This window comes from Vulpes vulpes, chromosome 7 (assembly GCF_048418805.1).
Source record: "Vulpes vulpes isolate BD-2025 chromosome 7, VulVul3, whole genome shotgun sequence".
NCBI lineage: Eukaryota > Metazoa > Chordata > Mammalia > Carnivora > Canidae > Vulpes > Vulpes vulpes.
In genome coordinates, this window is record NC_132786.1 from 16,428,135 (window position 1) to 16,455,694 (window position 27,560).

The 27,560-nt window shown below is 40.3% G+C and overlaps 1 protein-coding gene across 1 annotated transcript in view; it reads right to left on the minus strand.

Moving 5' to 3' along the window:
- The window catches only part of LOC112912696 (uncharacterized), a 260,106-nt gene that overhangs the window by 85,578 nt on the left and 146,968 nt on the right, over positions 1-27,560 (minus strand). The window contains exon 6 of the mRNA XM_072762683.1: positions 8,867-8,943. The gene's annotated coding sequence lies outside the window, so the exon portion shown is untranslated. The remainder of the gene's footprint in view (positions 1-8,866; positions 8,944-27,560) is intronic.

Genomic DNA, 27,560 nt, shown 5'->3' on the forward strand with positions numbered 1-27,560 from the left:
TGTTTTATATCCCTACGCTGGCCTGCCCACCTCCGACAGGCACCACGACGCCCCAAAATCAGCAGGAAGCAGCCGGATCTGAATCGTCGCCCCATTATAACATAACAAAAAGATCTGAATGTTGGGCCAGCGAGACTGGGGACCTCAAAACGGCCGACCCCAGGCCAGCAACCTCCCAATAAGGCCACCTTGCTGCCCAACCCTAACTTAGCACACCAAGACCTGTAACCCTTGCCCTAATTGGAATGCCGCCCTGCCCCCATCTTACCACAAAAAACTCTTTAGAGACCTCACTGCAGTTGGCATGGGTGCGACACCCCCACCCCTTGCTCTCTCCCTTGCCTGCGGGCTGCATAACCTAGCCAGAGAGCGCAGCCCATTAAAAGCCGGTTTCAACAAAAATAAATAAATAAAAATGAAAGCCTGTTTCGACCAACTTTTGACTGGCCTCTCTTCCAGTTCCAGTTCACTACCGATCAGATTAAACCTGACAAAAACCATGGTCCTTTTGTACCAAACTGCCACTTAAAGGCTGTGACAGCTAATCTCTACCTTGTTAGGAACTACATGGACATTCTGCTGTGGGCGTTGTCCTCTCAGGGCTCGCGATATTTACAGATATTTACATTCCTTCCCAAGCTTTGCTGTAGGCCAAATCCTTGCTCCTCACCTGGTCCCATCTGGTCTACCCAGACTCAAAAAAAAAAAAAAATCACAACCCACAGTGAAAATAAAGGAAGAGCAGGTGGAGATTTTTCCAAGCCCAGACCCTGAAGACAAGAACTGAGGAAGACGGACTCTACATTTACTGTTGTGAGGATGAAAAGAGATACTCAGGATGATGCATATTACACAACATCTCAGAAGCTTTCCGTGCCTTAAGTATCTAGCCCGTTGTTCATTCCTGTAAAACTGTGAGACTCAGGCACTCTTTCAGAGCCTTCTGGGACAATACGGGACAACATGTATAAAATATGGGATGATCACCAAAATGATCCCGATTAAACTCAAACAATGGACATAATTTTTTATCTCCTTTTTTTTATTATAATTTTTTTTTATTTATTTATGATAGTCACAGAGAGAGAGAGAGAGGCAGAGACACAGGCGGAGGGAGAAGCAGGCTCCATGCACCCGGAGCCTGATGTGGGATTCGATCCCGGGTCTCCAGGATCGCGCCCTGGGCCAATCAGGCGCCAAACCGCTGCGCCACCCAGGGATCCCTATCTCCTTTTTTTTAAGGATTTATTTATTTATTCATGATAGATATAGAGAGAGTTAGAGAGAGACAGAGACATGGGAGGAGGGAGAAGCTGGCTCCATGCTGGGAGCCTGACGTGGGACTCGATCCCGGGATGCCAGGATCGCGCCCTGGGCCAAAAGCAGTCGCCAAACCGCTGAGCCACCCAGGGATCCCCATCATCTGATTCCTAATCCCCATCTCCCTACAAAGGTGGTCAATGATTCATTATGTTATTATCTGTTTCTCACCCCAACATTTCTATCTACCTGTATTCATCCATTTGCTTATGACTGAAACCAGGAAGCCATATCTGTTTCTACATCTAACCCATGACCGTTCTAATTTAAAATATACTTTACATCCATCTTATTATTTTCTTCTCTATAGTCAGCACCCAGGTCACATTTGTATGTCCCACTGAAATCTCTCACTAGAACTAATATCATTGCATTCTGGGTGGCCTTCCAACTTGTAACTCAAGTCTTTCAATTTTTTTAAAGACGACTTTTATCACTTTGAGAGAGAGCATGAGAGAGAGTGCATGAGTCGGGGCGGGGAGGGGCAGAGGGAGAGGGAGAAGCAGACGCACCACTGGGCAGGGATCCTGACGCAGGGCGGATCCCAGGACCCTGGGATCCTGACCTGAGCCAAAAGGCAAAGACTCAACCGACTGAGCCCCCACACACAACAGGTGTCCCTAACTCTGTTCTTTTCTGAATCATTCCCAAACCCACAACAGGTAGCCTAATAGTGCAAAGCCCCAAACATCATTATGTTGTTACTTTGCTTATTAGTTCTCTTCAAAGTCTTCTCCTTGCACCTTGGATGAAATCAAAACCCTCTGAGCCAATAAAGCCTGGTGTGATCTAGTCCATGCTGACTTCTTTAGTCACATCTAATGCTGCTCTCCTATCTATTAATTATGTTCCACCTGCCCTGACCATTTTTCAATCTTTCTCAATGTTGGAGACTCCCATCAATATATTTTTTTTACATTCTTCAACGTCTCAAATGCTATTAAGATTTCCTACGTAGGAACTTAGCCTTACAACGTTCATCAGATATGTTACTTCTTTAACGAGATCTTCCCCGAAACTCTAATTTAAGCAACTTCTCTCCATTATGATATTTTATGGTACATTGTCATTTTCTTTCATAGCACCTTTCCCACTTTTCTTGGAGGCACTTGTTTGTATGAATATTTCTAAAGTGACTCTCCTCTGGATAGGCCGTGAGCACGCTCCGTGGGAACATGGGTCTTTTGCATTCTACTGTATGCCAATGGCTAGTACAGGGACTGGCACATCGTTGGCACTCAATATATCTGTCCAAGGAGTGAGTGGAAATTCTGTATCTCAAAGTTTATTTGTTCAATTATTCAATAAGCTATTATCTTGTGTAAAGCATGGTCTTCACCTCATTCGGTAGAGCAGAGACAGAAAGGTGCAAAAGTTCCTGCTTTGGTGAAGCTTCTAGGGTGGGAAACCAGTAATTAGCAACGAATACAAAACATCACATCGCATTTTAGAAAGAGACGTGTAGCAAAGAAAAATGGAGCAGGACAACGGAAATGAGGGGTGCCAGGGAGATGCGATTTACAGTTAGAATAAATCATCAATGTAGGCCTTCATGAACAGTTTACCTCTGGGAACAGACTTGAAGCAAGTGAAGGCTTTCTAAGAGAAATTCGAGATAAAGAATTTTCTAGGCGAGGGAACGGGCTAGAATGAGTCCAAGAGTGGGCACTTGTATGGGTTTCTGAGAAACAGTAAAGGAAGACGCAGAGTGGTCAGGAAGGCAGACATAGAGGTTGTGATAAAAGAGACAAGGAAGGGCAGACAGATCACGCAGGCCTTTTGACCACCATCCTCACTTTGGCTTTTACGGTGACTGAGCTGGGTGAGCCTTCAAATGGTTTCAGACGGCACTGACGGCATCGCCCAGGCACCCAATGACTGCACTACCCAGGCGCCCCACTTCCTTATGATTTTAATAACATTCTCTTTTCCCCACCTCACGTCATTGTAAGATACATATTAGTCTACTGTTTATATCATCGGTAAGGTTCCAATCAACAGTGGGCTACTACTAACAGTCCAGTTTTGGCAGAATCAAAAATCATACATGGATTTTCAGCTGTGCTGGGGGATGCTGTCGAGACCCCTAATCCCCACGTTGTGGGGAGGTCAGCTATATTCTAATGAATTTGTAGTTCTTCACGGAACTACACTTTCCAAATTAGTCGCTTCTACAAAAACCTGAAGCAGAGAATACAGTGTTCACTGAAACCACTGCTCCAGTAACTAAATTTGAGCTACTGTTGATGAAATTGAGTACTGTATATTTCCTGTTATGAGAGTATCTCGTGCGCACGCATGCACACACACCATCCCTACAGAGCCTTGTGTGGGCTCTTTGTTTTCCACTCGATGCCAGAGAAGCTTCCCTGTTTTATCCACAAAGTTCACATTTCCAAAGCCAAACAACAGCACTGCACACATGGACTAGTGGTAAAAGGAGCGAGGTATGTCTCTGTCCAGTTAGACCAGAGGAGTGGCAAACATTGTTGCCGACAAAACCAACGGAAAACCCATTTACAAATATGATGGTCACAAATGACACTTCCCTACAAAACAAAAGTGGCACATCCTGTTGTCTTGTCCAAACTCTCTGTGGCCCCAACCAATCGAGAGCTTCCAGCTTTCCTGCACTTACTTGCTTCCCTTACGTTTGTCACCTCAGATACATGACTTTTCTTTTCTGCAGCTCAGGTTTTGATTTTTTGGTAACTTCTTCTAAAACTTTCAAAGGTTTAGTTGTATTGATTTCTTCAAATAATATCAACACCTTCTAGGTAAGGATCTCGTACAACTGACTGTGTTGTCTTTACTTCAAATAATTAATAAACTTCCTTTGGACTTAAGAGTCATTAGGCGCGCGCGCGCGCGCGCGCACGCGCGCACACACACACACACACACACACACACACACAGTCATTACTCACCATGACAACCCACTGGTTAGTTCTCAACATTTTGCAATTCAGATCACTAGTCAGCTTTCTTCCTGGTCTTCAGACCTGCTTCAATACAACAGGTAAGTATAAAAACAACTTTCATCAGTGGAAAATCCCATAGGAGTTCAGTATTGTTGCACTCTAATGGATACATGGAAGCAAATGTGTCTTTCTAGAAACCAATGAATTTATGACTATAAAAGATACAGCACCTGTAAATTGAAGAGCTTATTCCTCAAAAACATAGCGGATAAAAAAAAGTCAGTGCATACATCCAAAAAAGCCTTAAATAATAAGGGAGGAAAATAAGTAAAACATGTTAAAAAGATGGCCAAATGAGAGAGGCATCCTGCCTCTCAGGATGGTTTCCTTATCTTTTATTGCATTTTATAAATGTCATAAAATAATGATGATTTTTTAAATTGGAGTTCAGTTTGCCAACATACAGCATAACACCCAGCGCTCATCCCATCAAGTGCACCCCTCAATGCTCATCACCCAGTCACCCCACACCCCCACCCCACCTCCTTTTCTTCCACCCCTTGTTCGTTTTCCAGTGAGGAGTCTCTCACGTTCTGTCTCCCTTTCTGATATTTCCCACTCATTTGTTCTCCTTTCCCCTTTCTTCCTTTTCACTATTTTTATATGTCCCAAATGAATGAGACATTACCATGTTTGTCCTTCTCCGATTGACTTACTTCACACAGCGTAATACATCCAGAAGCAAATGATGACTATTATAAAGGAGAAAAAACCACTTTTTTAAAATTAAGAGGTATCACACTGGGAGAATCCTTTCAATGACTGGGAAAAATATATGGTCACACAATACAATTTGCGGACAGCAGACACTTACAGTGCATGTTGTCAACTTTCTCCATCATTAACCACATAAGAAAGCTCTTTTAAAAGTACAAGGGGAGGCTACGGAAGGAGTTGCTACCACCTGTATTCCTGTTTGCAGTTTCTTCCTCATGTTTGTCAAGACAGAAAGTAGCATTTTTTTTTCTTTCTTTTAAGTCTTTAGTTTAAAAAAAAAACAAAAGGGCAAACCGATAGGATTTTCAACTTTTGGTGACAGTCATGGAAATCTGGAGACTCATGAGTTCTAAGACTAGGGGTTCTGAACTGAAATTAAGATTTCAAGGATTACAGTTAAAGTCTCAGAGCGAAAGACATGAGGCTGAGTATTTTTCAACGAAAGCCCAAAGAGAAAAACAGAGGCTGACGACAGAGAAGAGCTGTGACATAAACCACAGATGATGTCGGAATTGTGATTTCTGTTAAATCTTGCCACGTGTGCATGGATGTACGTACAGATACACACACATAGATCTCCGACAGTTCTTGTTCCTCAACGGTTATGCTCAAGGTTTGGTGGGGGGACCATCATTCTTTGTCTTGGCATATTTTGCTTACTTTTTGCTACGAAAAGACATAGAAAGTTAAGTATAAAGATAATTTACAGATTTCAACTGTAAAAGAAAATATCAGGTTTTTAGTCCATAAAATCCAGACACCGACTGATAAAGCATCATCCTAGGAGGATCATCACTAGAAAAGTCCAATGGGACACACGGAAAAACGTCACGTTATCTACTTCCAAAGACAAAATTATTTTCACACTTTCTAGAGGTATTCATGAAGCTGCAATATGGCTTTTATAGCCACTGTTCTGACACGTGGGTCTTGGTCACTGAAGTAATCCCCTGTAATCTTCTGGACATCTCTGACAGCTAGGCCTTCTCCATCTTTTGTCACACTTGTCTCCAAAGAGCCAAGATTGCCAAGTCATTGCAGGCACTTATTTCTTACACCATGAGACGTATCTGTGAGGTGCTTGCAGGCTACATCAACTAATCCCATCTGGATAGCTTGTTTCTCTGGGAGTTTGGTGCCAATTGCAAGCAAGGTGTCCAACAGTTGAGCAAGGACTTGATGAGACTTTTCATTCTGCAGGATGTTAATGGCATCATCCATAATGCAGTCTGGTGAAAATCCTGCAGTCTTTGATAATAAACCCAACAATGATGCAATTTTGAGTCTCACAGATGGATCATTCTCCTTGTAATAATGTTCCAAGAGAATCCTGACTACTCCTTCCACACTTTCTGCTTCAACAGGCTTTCTGGAAAACTGGAGTAGATACTGCAAAGCATCCATTGGGGAGGGAGCTTTACACAGATCTACGAGGAGTGCTGCAGATCTCCTTGGTTTTGTCAATCACAGTTTCTTGGTTGCAATTTCCTCCTGTTGTTGCTGGACCACCTTAGTGAAGTCCTCGTACACTCATTTCTTTAGGTGAGCCGCCATGACTGCCCGCCACACCACAGCTTCTTGATCCATCATCTTTCGATGGACACCGAGGCTCCTTCCACAGTTTGCCTACTGTGGACATTGCTGCTATAAACATTGGGATGCAGCTGTCCCGGGCATTATGCTGAGTGAAAACAGTCAATCGGAAAAGGACTGACATTATGTGGTCTCGTTCATTTGAGAAATATAAAAATTAGTGAAAGGGAGTAAAGGCAAAGCAGAGAAAATGAGTGAAAGTATCAGTGAGGGTGACAAAACAGGAGACACCTAACTCTGGGAAACAAACAAGGGGTAGTGGAAGGGGAAGTGGGGGGGGTGGGGTGACTGGGTGATGGGCAATGAAGGAGGCACTTGGCGGGATGAGCACTGGGTGTTGTGCTATATGTGGACAAATTGAATTCCAATAAAAAATTAAAAATTCAAAACAAAGAAAAGGGCTTATTTAAAATAAGCAAACATTTAACTGATGTATTCAGTAGGTCCAATAAATGGAAATATATGACACTAAAAAAAAAAAAAAAAAAAAAAAAAAAAAAAACAACACCGGGGATATCTTCAGGGTTCTAAGGAATGTCATTGATTTTCAAAAGATATCCGAATGATATAAACAGGAACACCACAAGTACAGAAGGAAAAGCTACCGGAGGCACCGATATGAACAATTTCACTAATACATTAAATGCATAGATCGTTATGAGAAAGATTTAAATGCATCAGTAAATAAGAATTTTTAAGCCATGGACTCAGTTATTTTTTTAACATAAGGAAATATGCAATAATGTATTTGAAATGTGAAAAAGTCCCTGTTTCCACGGCCACCCTGGAGGAAGAGCACGCCAAGGGGCATGCTATCAGGATCCCCCACATGACATAGCAGCCACCTGACTCAGTGGGACACCCGACTTCGGCCACTGAGCAACATCCTTAACGAAATCAAGAGCCCGCCAGAGCTACTACAAGGGGGCGAGCTGAAGCTTATGGGCCTGAGCAGTTCGAGCCGGGCATGGCAGTTGGTGCTGAGTGCTTGGCCCGAGCCGAGATGCCAGCTGCTGAGGCCAAGACAATTTACCCGGCAGTCACACCTCTGATTCACTGTCCCGACCTGGAGGAGCCACCTGCACACTTGGCCACCCTGCAAGAAGAGCTACCCCGGGCACCCACTATCAATGTCCCTGGCATGCCTTGCCAAAGGAGTCACCTGCCTCAGTGCAGCAACTAGCTTCGGCCCCTGAACAACATCATGAACCATGTCAGGAGCCCACCCCAGCTCCGAAGGTGGGGCCTAATGAAGCTTCTGGGCTTGAGGTGATCGAGCTGGGCAGGGCTGTCGGTGCTGAGTGCTTGGCCAGAGCGCAGATGCCAGCTGAGGAGTCAAAGCCAATGCACGAGATGGTCACACCTCTGATTCGCTCTCCCGACAAGGAGGACCCACCTGCAATCTCGGCCACCCTCGCGGTAGATGATGTCCCGGCGCATGCTATCAGGGTCCGCCACATGCCAGTGCGGCCACCCGGATCAGTGGAGCAACTAGTGTCCGCCCCTGTGCAATATCCTGAACCACCTCAACAACCGGCCCCAGCTCCTACCTCGCAGCCTTTTAAGCTTCAGGGCCAGAGGTGATCGAGCTGGTCACGGCTCGAGCCGAGAAGCCCGGCTGCTGAGACCAAACCAATGCACGTGGTGGTAACACCTCTGACTCACTGTGCCAACATACAAGTGCTACCTGTACCCATGGCCACCCTGGAGGAAGAGCACGCCCAGGTGCATGCTTTCGTGTTCCCGCACATGCCGGACCTGCCAACTGCCTCAGTTGAGCGAATGACTTTGGCCACTGAGCCACATCCTGAACCCAATCAAGAGCCTGCCACAGAGACTACAGTGAGGCCAGCTGAAGCTTCTGGAGACGGAATACTTCCAAACTCATTCTATGAGGCCACCATCACCTTAAGTCCAAAAGCAGAAGAAGATCCCACTGCACCAAAAAGGAGAGTTATAAACCGATGTCCCCAATGAACACGGATGCAAAAGTTCTCAACAAGATACGAGCCAATAGGGATCCCAGGGTGGCGCAGCGGTTTGGCGCCTGCCTTTTGCCCAGGGCGCGATCCTGGAGACCCGGGATCGAATCCCACGTCGGACTCCCAGTGCATGGAGCCTGCTTCTCCCTCTGCCTGTGTCTATGCCTCTCTCTCTCTCTCTCTATGTGTGACTATCATAAATAAATTAAAAACAATTAAAAAAAAAAAGATACGAGCCAATAGGATCCAACAGTACACTGAGAAGTTACTCACGGTGACCAGGTGGCATTTATCCCTGGGACGCAAGGTTGGTTCTACACTCGTCAAACACTCCGTGTGACTGATCAGATCTGCAAGAGAAAAAACGAGAACCAGGTGATCCTCTCAATAGATCCAGAGGAAGCATTTGAAAAAATACGGCATCCATTCCTGATCCAAACGCTTCAGAGTATAGGGATAGAGAGAATGTTCCTCAGCATCTTCAAAGCCGTCTACGAAAAGCCCACAGAAAATTATCATTCCCAAGGGGGAAACACTGGGAGCCTTTACCCGAAGAAGATGAGGAACGAGACATGGATGTCCACTCTCACCACTGCTATTCAACATAACACTAGACATCGTAGCCTCAGCATCAGGCAACAAAAAGAAATAAAAGGCATTCAAATCGGCCTAGAACAAGTCAAACTCTCCCTCTTCGCAGATGACATGATACCGTACACCTAGAAAACCCAAAAGACTCCACCCCAAGACTGCTAGAACTCATACAGCAAATTCGGCAGTGTGGCAGGGTACAAAATCAATGCCCAGAAGTTAGTGGCCTTTCTAGACGCTAATGATGAGACTGATGAAAGAGAAATTAGGGAGTCGACCCCATTTACGATGGCATGAGCTACCTAGGAATAAACCTAACGAAAGAGGTAAAGGATCTCAACCCGAAAAATGACAGAACACGTCTGAAAGAGACTGAGGAAGACAAAGAGATGGCTAACTATTCCATGCTCATGGATCCAAAGAATGAATATTGGGAAAATGTCAACGTGGGCAATTTACAGAATTAACGCAATCACGATCAAAAATACCACGGACTCTCTTCAGAGAGGTGGAACAGATCATCGGAAGATTTGTGTGGAATCAGAAAGGACCCCGAATGGCCACGGGAATAGTAGCCAAGAAAACCACAGCGGGGGGCAGCACAATGCCGGATTTCGGGTTGCGCTGCAAAGCTGTGCTCACCAAGACAGTGTGCTACAGACACAAAAACAGACACAGCCACCAATGGAACAGAAGAGGAATCCAGAAGTGGACCCTCAACTCGATGGTCAAGACCATATATTCGACCAAGCCTGAGAGACCATCCACTGGAAAAAAGACAAGTCTCCTCCATAAATGCCACTGGAAACGCTGGACAGCCACATGCAGAGGAGGGAAACTGGACCACTGTCTCACACCAGACACAAAGATAAACTCAAAATGGATGAAAGATCTAAATGTGAGAGGAGATTCCATTAAAACCCTGGGGGAGAACACAGGCAACGCCCTTCCCGAACTTGGCCACAGCAACTTCTTGCAAGATACACCCATGAAGGCCAGAGAAACAAAAGGAAAGATGAACTACTGGGACTTCACCAGGATGAGAAGCTTCCGCACAGCCAGAGACACTCAACAAAACCAACAGACCATCTCCAGAATGGGAGAAGCTTTGTGCAATTGACCCTTCAGATAAAGGGCCAGCATCCGAGATCTCGAAAGAACCTATTCAACTCCACAGCAGAGAAACCAACCATCCAATCCGGAAATGGGCAAAAGACACCAATGGAAACGGCACAGAGCAAGACACAGACGTGGCCGACAAGCCCATGAGAAAGTGCCCACATCACTGTATTTCCATCAGGCAAATACAGGTCAAAGCCACAACGAGATCCCACCTCACAGCGGTGAGAATGGGCAGCACTGGCCAGACAGGAAACACCAAACGTTGGACAGGATGCGCAGAAAGGGGAACGCTTCAAAATTCAACAGTGTCAGAGGGAGCCTTACTCACCTGATAGGGACCAAGGCGGGGGGCGGGCTCCCGGCCAGGCTGGAGCGCTCAGGAGGGACCTGAGAGCGGGGAGGAAGAGCCAGGGCCTTGGGGGGGCTCCCGGGGCCCAGCAGCCCAGGCCCTCAAGGCGCCGCCCCAAGGCCGTGCCCTGACGGTGGACGGTGCCTGCACCCTAAGCCCTCTGAGCGCCCGCGCATGGGTTCCCCGGCACCCTCCCTGAGCCCCGGGGGAGGGGCCCCGCACCCTCCCTGAGCCGCCAGGGGGAGGCCCCACCGCCACCCCCTCCGCCAACAGGTCCCGCCCCGCCTCCCCCGAGGCCCGCTGTCCCCTGCGCGGTCCCTCCCAGACACCCGCCGCGCCACACGCGAGGGCCAGATGCCTCTGGCACAGCCACCCCGGGGCCCCTCACGCCTCCCGGGGCCCACGCCGACCTGCGCGCCGGGGCCGAGGCCTGCAGTGCCGCTGCCAGGAGCCCGCAGCGATGGGAACCGCGGGCCTGGAGCAGCGGCGCAGCCACGCAACCTCCTGCCACAGGGACGGTCGGGTCGTGTCGGGTCAACGCATTGGGGTCCAGCTCCTCCCGCGGCCTCGCCCTGGCCCCCTTCGGGTCATGCTCGGGGTCAGGTGCTGGGCAGGCTCCAGGCCGCGCCCCCCGCACAGAGGCCCGCCCTCCGGGGAGCCAGGAGGGGCCCCCTAGGTCTGTTGGCCATCTGCATATCTTTTTTTTTTAATTTATTCATGAGAGACACAGAGAGAGAGAGGCAGTGACACAGGCAGAGGGAGAAGCAAGCTCCATACTGGGAGCCCGAAGTGGGACTCGATCCGGAGTCTCCAGGATCATACCCTGGGCACTAAGCTGCTGAGCTACCAGAGCTGCCCCATCTGTATATCTTTCTTTGAAGAGTGTCTATTCAGGTCCCATGCCCATTTTTTAATTGGATTATTTTTGGGGGGTTTTTGGTATTGAGTTGTATAAGCTCTTTATACTTTTAGAATATTATTTATATATAATTTTTTATTATTGTTTATATTATTTATATATTTAATTATTTTTAATATTATAAATTATATATTACTTATATATTTAATTATATATTTAAAGGAGATGAAATGAGTGGGAAATATCAGAACAGGAGACAGAACATGAAAGACTCCTAACTCTGGGAAACGAACTAGGGGTGGTGGAAGGGGAGAAGGGCGGGGGGTGGGGGGCACTGAGTGACTGGGTGGAGGGCACTGAGGGCAGCACTTGACGGGATGAGCACTGGGTGTTATTCTGTATATTGGCAAACTGAACAATAAAAAATAAATTTATTATTTAAAAAAATTAAATTAAATTAAATATAATAGATTTGAGACTGAAAAAATAAAAAAATTAAAAAAAGAAATGTTGAAAAGGTTAACCAAAACCAGAGGCACCGCAATGCAAACTTGCAATCATCAAGACAGTATGGGTACGGGCACAAAAATAGACACATAAATCAATGGAACAAAATAGGGAACTCAGAAATGGACCCTCATCTCTGTGGTTAACTAATCTTCAAATGAGGAAAGAATATCCAATGGAATAAAGACAGTTTCTTCAAAAAATGGTGTTGGGAAAATTGGACAGCTATGTGCAAAAGAATGAAAACAGGCCCGCTTTTTAGACCATACACAAAAATAAACTCAAAATGGATTAAAGACCTAATGTGAGACCGGAAACCATAAAAAAATCCTACAAGAGAGTACAGGCAGTAATTTCTCTGACATCAATCCCAACAATATTTTTCTAAGGTATGTCTCCTGAGGCAAAGAAAACAAAAGCAAAAATAAATTATTGAGATTACATCATAATAAAAAGCTTGTGGGGGATCCCTGGGTGGCGCAGCGGTTTGGCGCCTGCCTTTGGCCCAGGGCATGATCCTGGAGACCCGGGATGGAATCCCACATCGGGCTCCCGGTGCATGGAGCCTGCTTCTCCCTCTGCCTGTGTCTCTGCCTCCCTCTCTCTCTCTGTGACTATCATAAATAAAAAAAATTTAAAAAAATAAATAAATAAATAAATAAAAATAAAAAGCTTGTGTACATCAGAGCAAACAATCAACAAAACTGAAAGGCAATGTAGGGAATGGGAGAAGATATTTGTAAACAACATACCTGATACAGGTTTAGTATCCAAAATATAAGAACTCAATAAAGAAAGAAAGAAAGAAAGAAAGAAAGAAAGAAAGAAAGAAAGAAAGAGAAAGAAAGAAAAGAAAAGAAAAGAAAAGAAAAGAAAAAGAAAGAAAGAAAGAAAGAAAGAAAGAAAGAAAGAAAGAAAAGAAAGAAAGAAAGAAATCCAATTAAAAAATGGGCAGAAGAGATGAACGGACATTTCTCCAAAGAAGACATCCAGATAACCAATAGACACATGAAAAGATGCTCCATGTCACTCATCATCAGGTAAACAGACACCAGTATCACATTAAGATATTATTTCACACCTGTCAGAATGGCTAAAATCAAAACCACAAGTGTTGGCGAGGATGTAGAGGAAAAAGGGACATTTGTGCTCTGTTGGTGGGAAAAACTAACTGTGGAACACAGTATGGAGGTTGTTTAAATATTTTGAAACAGAATTACCCTATGATCCAGTAATTCTACTACCGGATATTTACCCAAACAACTCAAAAACATTAATTTGAAAGGATACATGGAACTCTACATTTACTGAAGCATTATTTACAATAGCCAAATTATAGAAGCAGCCCAAGTGTCCATCAATCAACAAATGGATAAAGAGGAGGTGGTGTGTACACCTGTACACACACACGAAAATTACTCAGCCATAAAAAGAATGAAGCTTGCCATTTGCAATAACATGGATGGGATCTGGAGGTTATAATGCTAAGTGAAAGAAGTCAGAGGAAGACAAATTATCATATGATTTCACTTGTGAAATTTAAGAAAACAAATGAAGAAAAAAGAAAGAGGCAAACCAAAATCAGACTCAACTATAGAGAACAAACTGATGGCTACCAGAAAGAGATGAGTAGGGGGTGGGTGAAATAGCTGATAGATATTAAAGAGTATACTTATCATGATGAGCACTGAATAATGTATAGAAACGCTGAATCACTATATTGTACACCTGAAACTAATATAACACAGTATGTTAACTATACTGGAATTAAAATTTAAAAATGAAAAAAAAATTCCCTGCAGAACATCCTGCCTATTGTTTTCCTGCTAAAAGATCTCTTGGCATTAATATCAAGACTCAACAGCATGGTATTGGTGTAATAACAAACTGATCGATGGAACAGAAAGCCCTAAAATAAACCCAGACATACGTGGACAACTGATACTTGACAAAGGCAGTGCAGTAGGAGAAAGGATGGCTTTTTCGACAGCAGTGGTGGAAAAATTAAATATCCACAAGTAAAATGAACTTGGATCCATACCTCATATCACACATGAAAATTAACTCAAAATGGATCATAGATCTAAATGTAAAACTTAAAGCTTGGAAACTTCAAGAGGAAAACATGTTAGGTAAAGATTTCTTAATACCAAACAAAAGAAAAATTCATACAAGACAAGTTGGACTTCACTAAAAAGGGAATTGGGGCTCCTTAGAGAAAAACCAAGGCTGTATCAGTAAAAGTAGAAGATAAGCCTAGAAAGTATCTGGTTTGCCAGTAAGTTAGAAGTATTCAACAATCAATAGGTGTATGTCAAAGGACAAGATTTCAACTTGAAGGGGTTCCTACTGCCCAAATTGGAACAATGTGGTTATCAAAATAATGAAAGGAATGGTTCATAATATAACAAAATTTCACAAGCCCACAGTAATAAATGGAAAAGGAAAGTCTCATTCATACAGTACAGTATCAGCTATTAAGCTGAGAGGGACAGAAAAATCACCATTTTGCAACATCACAATAATAAATGATGAAGGGAAGAATCAGCAGTGGATGCTATCTACAGTTTTTGGGAACAGAACACTGACAGAGACCCAAAGTATCTCACAGGAAGTTATTCATTACAAAGGGGGAAAAGTGGAGAAATCTGGCAGTTCAAACTAGTGATGAAAGCCAAACAACAGCAATGGGACAAGAGGACATCATGGTTTCCTAATGTAAAGCACTGAAGGGGACGCATTACTTTTGCCAAAAATGATGAATAAGGAGAGAAATCAAACATTAAGTCTGAAAAAACAACATTTGACAGAAATAATTATTAACTACCTCAAGGAACTGGGATAAGTAGGAGTGGCCAGTAAGAAGCTGAGACAGTGCTCAAGAATATAACAGCAGCAGATGTCATAAATATGATACAAAATAGCCACTCCTGCTAAGGCTAGGACAGAGTCCCCAAGGAAGAATTTTCCCTTCAGAGCTCAATAGTCAGACCTTGTTAGAAAAGATAACAGCCATCACTCACACTTTGGTGCTGTACCAGTGGGATTTGCTGGAAATTCACCCTCTGGAACTTGTCCACAAATCTATTCCATAGTATGTGCTGGCAATCTGTTTCTATACAAATGTATAGAAAACTATCAAAATATTTTTATCCTTCAAAAAAGGCTGTAATGAGCTATTACTACATATCATCTTTAGGACCAAATCAGAATGGATGACATTATCTAGCAGTGCACGGATGGAGAGCAACTGGGTCTGTCAGGCATTGATGATAGGAATGTGATTTAGAGGAAAATTTGCAATCTCTTATGAAGTTAAAAATATACTTCCCATACCATCCAGCAATTACTTCCTAGATATTTTACTCAGGAGAAATGACTACTGATATATTCAATAGTGTGGATGATGATAATAAACAGTGTCCACCCCGTATACTTGTTATGCAGATTAAATGACTTAATATATGTAACAAGTTGAGAACAGTGCATAACACATGAATACAATTTAAGTACTACCTGTTTGCTTTTTTTATTGTTTTTATTGGACATTAGCACAAGTTTTCATTGGAAACTTTCTAGTAGTACTTATAAGAATGAATAACATGGAAGGAAATGGAAACTTTTGGTGGGCAGAGCAGAACTAGAGAATGTATATTATAAGATGTAAGAAGCACTAGAGTAAGAATTTTTTTCTCTCTTGTTCACTGATATAGGCCAAGTATCCCAAATAGAGTCTGGCATAGAGAAGTCAATAGATGTTTGTTGAGTTGAATCAGCATGGACATGAAGATACAATTCCCGCATGTCCAACACTTATGAAAATTAAACATTCCATTACATGTGAACATCTACAGCTCAACATGTAATGCACATGGGAATAGAATTTGAAATTGTTTCATGAACTACTGTCCCAAACTTGAAAAATGAAATCTGCATGAAGTAGATAATTCGCAGGTAGGGAAAAAGGCTACAAAAGGCCTTGGTGATAAGTCAAAGGCATCTGATAGGACTAAAAGAAGAGGGCAATAATTTAATTAGCTGAGGAAAAAATGGGAGGAAATGGAAAAATTCTAAGGAAATAAGTTTTTGTTCATCAGGGAATTCCTTAGTTCTACTCTATGAGGAACGTATCACACTGAACCTTGCACAGTTAAACTTGACAAAATTTGGTTTCATCTTCCTCCCTTCCTTTTTGCTAGCCTATATGGTTAAAAGATGACCAATATGAATGGAAGTTCACGAAATGATTATCATGAAAACTAAACTTTTAATCCTGCCTTGGGCATCCATATACAGCTTGCTTTAAAGTCTTAGGAACACCTTTTTACATGAGCAGAATGGCTTTACATAATGGCCCCAGATGCTTCATTACAAAAGAGATAATGTACCTTCTTCAACACCTCAAGCTGAGCATCCCTGACTGCTCCTCAGTGAGTGAGCCAATTATGTCAGTTAATCGGCAAGGGACTAGAGCAAGTTGCTACTATCATGTGATTCTGTTTACTTTCCTGTGATACTTCCTATGAAAAGGAACTTTACAGCATTGTTCTACCTTTTCTATTCTCCCATTAGTCTGTTTTGCCTGAGACACATATTCTTACTCTTTAGGTTATCATGAACTGTTGGTGAGACCATGGCTGATTTGCAAGACTGACTTGCACACTGAACTCAACTTGATTTTGAAAACAGCTAATGCAAAGAGAGATACTCTGGGTCTAAGCAATTCTCTATTCAAAACTGTTGTGCATTCAGGCAAAACTGAATTCCCAATCTTGGTATGTTGTGAGTCTATAGTTTTAAAAGAGATGCAGGGGTGTGGGCCTTGATGAATGCAAGTTAATATGGCCATGCATATTACCTGTCTTTTCACCCAACTGATCTCTCATTGGAGAGTTCATGAAATAGGACAGTACATGGGAAAAACGGGGCCAGAGTGAAGAAACGGAGCTGAAGGAAACAATGTCTAAGAGTGAAACGTGAAATCTCTAAAAAGTGAAATGCTTTCGCTATGCTGTAATGGAAGATGAACTAAAATTTGATCAATAAGCAATCTTAAAGGCCACTTCTAAAAGAACACTCCTCTTATATTAGTTCAGTGATACAGAAGACTAAATATAAAATAACTGTGAAAATATAAGAACATAATGATAGATACTAAATTAGTTGTCCCTTCCCAGTAGCATGAATAAAGAGCTATTAACCATAAATTGCAATGGAATTACCTATTGGATGACAAAACCCCTAATATAAAGAGATTTTAGATCCATTTCCTAAACTGACTACTAGTAATTATTCCTATAGAAAAACAGATTTATTCCTAAACATCGGCAGTGAACTATGTCAGAGTAAACTACTTTTTTCTTCAGGTTAAAATAAATTCTAAAAAATACCTCAAAAGGTTCATAGTTATCTGGAAAATCCAATTTAAGTGCATAATCTCGATATCAATAAATTTAACCTATTGTGATAGGTTTATGTAGTACACAATTTAAATTAGCAATGCATACTTAATTAAACTGTTTCATATGTAGTTATAAAAAGGTGAAGATGAAATCATCAAATATGAAAGAAAATAGTAGTATCAATAGATATTTTATTTTTATTTTTTAAAGATATTTTAAATATTACACAAAAAGTCTATATATTGGTATGTGTACGTGTGTGTTTATATAATTTTTTGCATAAGCATAAGCATACATATGTGCATATATGTGCATATATATACTTATTATATAAACAGGTAGAATGTGAAGGATTTTAAGAGGAAACTATAAAGAAGAAGAAAGAGAGTATTGCTTATCCTCAGACTCAAAAGACTGTTATTTTACATAGGTTCACTAATTTAATCTGTAGCTCGTCTAGGTAAGTATCCACAATATGCCTTTAACCTTATGATGTAACCAAAAGTCCCTTTAAAAAACAAATAAAAACAAGGCTTAGATAATAAAAGCCAGGTTCTACTTGACAATATTTCATGTAGTTCTGATGAATTTTTAAAAAGATGTTCATTTAGACATGTACCTTGCTAAAAGTTGAGCATCTTGATTTTTATGACATTTAAATATTAGAATTATCATGTATATTTGGCACAGACGGTAAATGCTTACTGAGTATTGACTTCGGTCTTGGGTATTTTGAATGGTTGAGTTTCTGAGTTGATAAGTTGGACAACTGAGTTGATAAGCTGTCCTTATTAAAAAGGACAAAGGTGTGTGTGTATATATATATATATATATATATATATATATATATATATATATACATATATATATATTATGGGTTTCTGAAATTTTAATGACATATTTACACTATTCAGCTAACATTCCATTTATTTTTTTGACTATTAATATGAAATCTTCCTTTATTATAGCACATTATTTATATCCTGGTTGCTCTTATTATTGCCCAAAGGTAGTAGAAAATAAAAATTCAGTTAATGTTAAGCAATAAAATGTATAATAACTATGAATAAATACAAAGATCAGCAGCTGGTTTACAAAGATGGGCAATAAAATGTTGAACGTCCAAAACATATGAACATAAGGGGTGGCAGTAGGAGGCAGGTAGTGATTAAATATGGGATGGCTGAGGTTAGCTTTTAGTTTGTGTAGAACATTGGACCTTTTTTTCTTCCGGTAGAAATTTCCTCTATGAATAGAATAATTATCAAAATGATACATTTCACATGATGGGGCCCCTTGTAGCAAATTTACATTATTTAATTTTGATGTACTGAAATTATTGCTAGAGCTTCTGAAAAGGATCTGATTTAAAGATGAAGGAATAAGTTAGGAAATAGGAAATCTGGGTCCATTACTGGACAGCTAAATTGAAGAACTGATATAATTTCATTTTTATAAGTTTACTGATGAATCATATAAGCTTTCTTTCAGGATAATATCTGATCATTCAGAACTGTAAACCTTACAAACCTTCATTAACCTAATGAAGCTTTTAGTATCATAGAAACTTGCAGTATTTTAACCTGAATTGAAGGAATACATTCTGATTAATATTTAGAATAAAACAAATTGTGCTTTCATGATTCCACTCTATGTGTCTCACTATTCTAAACTTCCTTTTCCAGATTCTGTATTCCACCCAACCCCACTTACTACACCTCATCAGAATTCAAATATATGTACAGTTCACACATATATATACCTTAACATACCTTTTTCCATGAAATGTGACAATGTTATGATCACAATGCACATCTACCACTTGAACCTAATCCGTATTTTTGACCTAAGAAATCCTATCCATTAACTTTTCCTTTTTCTTGATATTATACCATTAAGAATAATCAGTAAGAGAGTCAACCCCACGTTCAGCACTGTGAGGTGAATACCAAAATGAAATAGTATCTGTATAACAGCCAATCAACCAACAATGTCAACGAACAACCATTTTTGACAGCAAGAAGAAATGCATGCTATGATTTATTTATTGGCAATGGTTTCCAGAATGTACTATATCCACCTCAAGGATGCATAAGTTACTTTACTGGGGTAGAAAAAGAGAGTATTAGAATTATTTTATATTTTTTACCTTTAAGTTTTCTACTTTTCGTTTCCTCTAATACCTTTATTAATCATGAACAGAGAATCATGATATATTACAGATATATCGTCATATATTTTTTAACTGGTTGAAGAATATGACACCAAAAAAATGTTGAAGACTTTTAGGAAAGCATGTTAGGGAGTTTAACTGAAAACTAGAATTGAATATAGAGAAAATGTTGGGTTAAGTGCTTATCAGAGTGGTTTAACTATCAACTTTATCATGTGAGTGGGGTATCTGCTACAGTTCTCACTTACATTTCTAAAAATCTGTATCAGCAGGAAACAGATGTACACTTCAGGAGGTAGCCAAGGAAAATGTAATACGAGAACTACTTATACAGGAGTCAATAGAGTTTAGATAAAACAAGGAATAGTTGGTTGTACACTGGGCTAGTAATCAGCGGTTAAGTCATCACTATTCCTAGACCTTAAATAGAAAGGGAGAAGGCAATTATATGAGCTCATAAAAAAATACCTTTTTGCAGAGGGTCACCTGACAGAGACTGTGGCCTTTTTTGGGGACAGATGATGTCTACTCTCCAAGGAAGAACCAAGGGAGTAGATATCTTGACTTTACTTTTTGCCAACCTCCAAACTCTTCCTGGTTCCTCCCATTGGCCGGATCCAATCTGAAGCCAGAGAAGGAAGTGCACAGATGTAGTCCATACAGGACAGCCTCCTTGGCATTGAGAAAGAGAGCGGAGTGTGGATATGCAAGAAAAAATTGAAAATTTCCTGCATTCCACTCCTCTTTATTCTTGGCATCTTTTCTTTTCCAGACGAAAAAAAGGTGTCTCTAATACAAGGGATACATGAATCCCATCACCTACTATAACCTTATGACCTGATGTCAGTTCAGTCATATTCCCAAATAAAATCTATAATGTTGGCAAACCTCAGTATGCCAGCTTTATGTAAGATAATCTAGGGGGAAAAGTGAGAGAAGAAATTCTCAATTAACATAAAATATAGCTGCCATAGTCCCGTAACTTGTGTAACCTCTCATAGGACCTTAAATGACAATTCTATATTCTTCTAGCTACATCCATTCAATGTGTATTCTAAGCTCTGTCAGTGACTGGGCTATAGTATTCTTTATCTGGTGATATGATCTTGTGGTATAAGCCTTTGATTGCTTCTGCCTTGATTGGATTGCTTCATTATTCTGTTACCTGACCTTTTATAGAAGTGAGGCAATCCAGAGAAACCTCTAGGTTCTAGAAAGGGTTCTTGCCTCCATTGTGCGGCAGCAATCTGATTTCCTATTGTTAAATAACATCAGTCACCTCAACCATGATTGTAGTCCCTTTCTCTGCCAGTAAGTTTAAGAGCTTGAGGGGTTTACGATGGCCCGAGGGCATACTTACTTTCCAATTTAACAGAGATTGTGTTGTCTAGGGGAAGCATTTCTTCTGTGTAAACTAGGGCACTTCTACCTATTTGCTGAAAGAAGCTACTCTCACTGCCTTCCTTGGTTTCTGGATTTGTGCATTTTGACAGCAGGAGAGATGGCATGTGTTGGATAATGGTGTAAGGTCTGTAACATCTGGTGGGACGCCATCCCAGATCCACAAGATTTTGTCTCTCGAAAGATGCTACAACAGTCTTTAGCAGATTATTCCATTCTATCAGATCTGCTACTTGTAGATGTTGAGACCAGTGGATTTTGGGGTAAGCCCATGGACACATTTCTTTTGTTGCAAACTACTTCCCTTTGTCTGAGGTAAGATTACGTCAGATCCAAAGAAAATAAGGATTTTGTAAGCCTACATACAAGTCATGATGCTGACAGAATTGTGACCAAAGAAGAAAGATTCCGTATATGTCTCTTCCTGCAAGAAAACATATTTCCCCATAGTGATAAAAGGAGTCAAGTAGAAACAATGTCATACCAGTTAGACAGAAGGTGCCATATGAAATGCTTTGTGTTGTCTTCTGCTATCAGCACACTGGTTGGCCATAACTGTATCAACTGTAAAGAGAATTGTGTGTGTGTGTGTGTGTGTGAAGAGAATTTCATGTTGTCAAACCTGGCCCCTTGTGTTATCCTGGCCTACTAGTATCTTTCCCATTGAGAAAACACTTGGATTAATGAAAATGAAGACTAATAGCTATAGAATAGGTAATTTTGTGCGTCTGATTATTGAGGTCCCTCTGCAGCGTCAGCCTTCTCTAAAAGATTAAATGGGACATGAATATCCATATTTTATGCTCTTTCGAAGGGGACCACTCCTATACTTTATCAGAACTTCTTGTCATCAACTTTTTTTTTTTTTCAATTGGGTTCTTATAAGTCCCTTACCAGTGGCGCAACTTGTCAGCTACTGCTCGAGGATTACTGTAGATCACGACCTCAAGCTCTCTCTCCCTTTATGCTGCGTGGGTTGTAGGGCATGGGTAAAATGGGTATATTTTCACAAACTTGGTGAATCACAGGTGTGATGATAGATCAAATGCTGGGAGTTTATCATTTTGTATCTTAGGAACAATTTATATTAAGTATTAGGCTATGTAAGGGGCTTCTTTAAAATGACCATTGTTATGGCGCCTGGGTGACTCAGCTGATTAAACATCTGACTTCTGCTCAGGTCATGATCTCAGGGTCCTGGGATAGAGCCCTGTGCCAGGTCACACTCAGTGGGGAGTCTCCTTCTCCCTCTCCTCTCTCTCTCTGCCCCTCCCCTCGCTCATGCTCTGTCTCTCAAATAAGTAAAATCCTAAAATAAAATAAATAAAATGACCATTTTTCTACTTGAAATGTGCCTTAACAGAGGGCTTCCCAAAGCAGCTGACAGCCTAAATTGTTGCTTTTGCTTCCGAAGTGTTTTTTTTGTTGTTGTTGTTGTTTTGTTTTGTTTTTTTGGCAGTGTAGGCAGAGGTTGGAGATGGGATTTCCTACTTAAAGCTCAAACTAAAGCTATTACTAGAGCCATTGCAAGTTGAGGGTCTTTTAAATAATTTTAATGAGGAAGCTCATTCTTAATGTAGAAGGAAGTAATTTCATATTTCAGCATTATTTATTACCTCAGCAAACACTTTAAACGCTGGGCCAGTTGTTTCCAGGAAACATTTATGACTCTACCATGTGCCAAACAACCTCTTACTGTACGTAAGAATAGCCCTAGCTTAATAGATGTGTACAATGTTTTTGAAGGACGATTAATGAAAACAAAGTCAAACACTTTATACTAATATAGGAATTTGCTTTTTTCCTGAAAAGAAACCAAGGACTTTGCTACTTGTCTTTTCTCAGCTACTAAATGTTTTCCTTATCTGTAAGTTGTACTGAAGCTCCTGGAAAGAACTTTCCAGCTGGGGGAAAAAAAAAACAACAACATAATTCTTTATGGGTGATCTACCTGTTTTTCATCTTATGTACCGTGAGAAGCTTTCCTTCCTTCAGGAACTCCACCCAACACTGATCCTTCTTTTTTCATGCCACCAGCATCCTACTGACCTTACCTTGTACCTGTCACTGTCACAGCAAGTTGTGTCTCTCTTCACTGAAGCCACATTTCTGATTAATATGGGCTGAAATCATCTTATGTGGCAAGGGAAAGAACATGGAGGATCACTAGGCCTGGGTTTGGATCATATCGTGTCTATTCTCAGTTACAAGACACATTTTGCTGCAGAGGAGGCTGGGGAATGCTGTATGGGCTATGTGTCTGGGTAGGAGAGAAAATGGACTCAAGAGTTAGACTCTCTGCCATAACATGTGAACAGGTAGTGGTAATTTACTATTATAATAGGATAATGGAGTAAAGTAAACAAGCTAAGTGTGTTCAGCGTCCAGCTCTTGATTTCTGCTCAGGTCATGATCTCTGGTCCTGGGATTGAGCTGCAGAACAGGCTCTGTGCTCAGCAAGGATTCCACATGGCATCCTCCCTCCCTCTCCCTCTGTTCACCAACTCCCATCGCTCATGCTCTCTGTCTCTCTCTCTCTCTCTCTGAAATAAATAATAAATAAATCAATCAGATATATAAAAAATAAAATAAATTTTTTCTCACTCATTTTTTTTCTAGCTATAGATTGTCTAATCTCTCTTTTTTCAAATAAACAATACTCATTGTAAAGAAGACATTTCTGCAATTGAAAAAACATGTTCATAATACAATGTACATAACCAATAATGAAATTAATATGTAGTATTCCATTGATAGGTTGGTCAATTTGGTTTTTTTTAGGTAGTTATCCTCCTTATCAATAGGAATTCTAAGATAAAAGTCAATCTCCTTAAAATCTTTGCGGTATGAATCACGATAAAAAAATGAAATATATATATATATATATATATATACACATGCACATATATGTAAAGATTCTGCTTTTATATTTCTACAAGCTTTACAATGTCATTTTGAGTGAACTTAATCATTATTTTTAATGATTTCACCATATAATTAGGGAAAAAATAACTTACAACACAGTATTTTACTTTTGCAGTTCAAACGAGCTTTGGAATCAGGCATTGCCATTCATATTCAAATTAATAATCATGAAATCATAATGTAGATTTTGCTGCCTTTTGTGTTACATTTGTCTGTTAGAGCAGAAAAGTTAAATAACTATTTTACTGATGCTTCCTTTTTTTTAAGTTTGGCTTTGGGGGACATGATATTATGTGGATGTAGGTGGTCTTTTTTTCTTTTTTAAGCTATGTAGAGGAGAGAAATGAACAGGTTAGAAAAGAAATAAGAGTTCCTTTTTAAACAAATTACAGACCAGAGATAAACCACATACCCAATCCCTTAATCTGTCCCATTTCTTATTTATATTAATTGAAGAAAAAATACTGGCTTTGTAGCAAGATGCATTCTTCCAAGCAACACTCAGAAAAAGAAAAAGGCTACTTCCACATTGTAATTACTTAGCATTCTTTTTCATTTTTGCTTGAACAGGGTGAAAAACGTCAGTAGGTCTGCTCATGCAAAAGAAAAGAAGTATAAAACATCAAACATGCATTCATTAGAGATTATTATAGAAAAAAAGTATTTAACTTTAGGGATGAAACACTTAACCTGATACACATTAAGTTCTCCTCTCTTCTCCTCTAAGAAAATGAGAATAATTAAGGAGAATGATTACAGGTGCTGCTAATTGGTTCCAAGTTTAAGGACACCACTTATGACACCTTTGTTTTTATTGATGATAATTCTATAACATACTCATACTTACTCTTATTACCATTGACAAAACTATTGTCTTGAGAATGCTAAGCACAGCAAATGGCTGTACCTTTGAATATATTTCAAAAAACAAGTGCTTTTGTGTGCCTTAGTTGATCTTCATGCCATTAGATGTAGCTGAGTGCCACGTTTTTCCACTTGGAATAAATGTTAACCCTGACTGCTTCCTACACTTGGTAGCATTTGGTGGACTCCGGTGCATTTTTCTGCAATGTGATATGCACTTGTTGGAGTGTATAGAGGGAATTTATTTTTTTATTTTTATTTTTTTTAAGACTTTGTTTATTTATTCCTGAGACACAGAGAGAGAGAGGCAGAGACACGGGCAGAGGGAGAAGCAGGCTCCCTATGGGGAGGCCCATCCAGAACTCGATCCCAGGCCCTGGGATCACAGAGTCACGACCTGAGCCAAAAGCAGCAGATGCTCATCCATGAGCCACTCAGGTGCTCCTATAGAGGGACACAAAAAGAAATGTAAATGGTGAGTTGATTTCTTAATTTCTAAGAATTCTTGACCTCAAACTCTTTAATCACTTTTTATTTTCTGAAGGACTTTTAAAAGTTAAGATAATTTTTGAGCAGCTCTTCTTTTAATGTTATTTTTCCCTTGAACTCTTCGCTCTTTTAAAAGAACACGTACATATGCATGTGTGTATACATGTATTAATTCATATCACGTTAGTTTTCAAAAAGTTTTTCTTCTCTCTTTCCATAACTGCCATCATTTTTATGAGAAAAAAGAAGCAACTTAAAACGGTGTGCTCCTATTCTCTAGTCAGTTACCTTGCCCAAGTCCTGAAACCTTAACTGAGGGATCCCTGGGTGGCTCAGCGGTTGGGTGGCTGCCTTTGGACCAGGGAGTGATCCTAGGATCCCGGGATTGAGTCCCGCGTCGGGCTCCCTGGGGGAGCCTGCTTCTCCCTCTGCCTGTGTCTCTGCCTCTCTCTCTCTCTCTGTGTCTCTCATGAATAAATCAATAAAATCCTAAAAAAAAAAAAAAAAAAAAAAAAAAACCTTAACTGATTGTTGAATAATGGGAACTTGCTGGTAGCATGGCAATTGGCTGTGCTTAACCCAGAAACAAATTCCAAAGGACAGAAAAAAAAAAAAAAAAAAAAAAAAACAAGGAATTTGGATACATGTGGTGACACAGAGAATGAATAATGTACTGCACACACACACACACACACACACACAAACAAATGCACAAAAAAAAGCTTTCTTGGGAATCTTATGCCACTTCTCCAAAACAGAGATGATAGGCATATGAGGTATAATGCAACAGCTGATGACAAGAATGATATTTAAATATATACATCTTATTACTAAAACAGTAAGTTATTAACGAAATGAAAATTGAAACAGCACTAATAACACTAATTATTTTGCCTATCATATGGGGGGGGGAGATAAATACTACACAATGCTGGGAAGAGTATGGAGAAAGTAGTGCTCTGATTTTCTGCAATAGTGCTAATCGGTAAAGCTTTTTGGAAATTACTTTGAAAATACATCTTGAGGTTCAAATATTGCATAACCTTTGACTCAGCGATACTATGTTTATAAATGTACCATGTGTGTACTAACACAAGTCATACAAAAATGTATGCAGAGAAGTATTTGCTGAGTGAGTGTTGAGCTTTAGCTCTAGAATCAGACAGACCTGAATTGCAATTACCACTTCATTACTTTCTTTTTTAAATATATATATATATATATATATATATATATATATATATATATATATATTTTATTGGAGTTCGATTTGCCAACATATAGTATGACACCCAGTGCTCCTCCCATCAAGTGCCCCCCTCAGTGCCCATTACCCCATCACCCCATGCCCCCCGCCCACCTCCCCTTCCACTTTCCCTTGTTCCTTTCCAGAGTTAGGAGTCTCTCAGGTTCTGTCTCCCTCTCTGATATTTCTCACTCATTTTCTCTCCCTTCCCCTTTATTCCCTTTCACTATTGTTTTATATTCCCCAAATGAATGAGACCATATAATATTTGTTCTTCACCGACTGACTTCTTTCACTCAGCATAATGCCCTCCAGGTCCATCCATGTCGAGGCAAATGGGGGGGTATTTGTCGTTTCTAATGGCATTACTTTCTAGATATGTGAGCTTAGGCAAGTTACATAGCATGTCTAGATTTCACTATCCTTTGAGAATTAATGAAATGATGTCTATAAAGTGTGTAAGAAAGTGTTTGGCACCTCATAAGTACTTGAGAGATGTTTATTAGTCTTTGTAATGAAGATAATATTGTTATAAATATTATGTAGCATCATTTATAATAGTTAAGGTCTCAAAACAAGCCCCTTATTCAACTGGGATATCGGTTAAATAAACTTAGGTTCATTGAATAGAATACAACAGAGTCACCCAAAAGAAGAAGATCAATCTATGTGGAAGTAGAGGCAAGAAATACTTTGAAAAACATAAAGTTTTAGTATTAATAGGATTATTCCATGTGTGTGAAAAGACACTAATATATTTTGACTAGTCTATTATCAACAGAAAGAGGGAAAAGGATATGAACCAACATATTAATGGTGGTTATCTCTGGGAAGTGGAATAATGAGCCATTTTTATTTTTCTCCATTATGTTTTTTGAGATATTTAATGTTTTTTAAGGTCATTCTTTATTGTCTGCCAAAGTCAAACAATTTATCGGAAAAAATTAATCCTGATTTTCTGGCATTAAGGATATAGACCAGAATATGTCATCTATCTCTACGTATGGAGATATAGATATAGATATGGATATGTAGATAT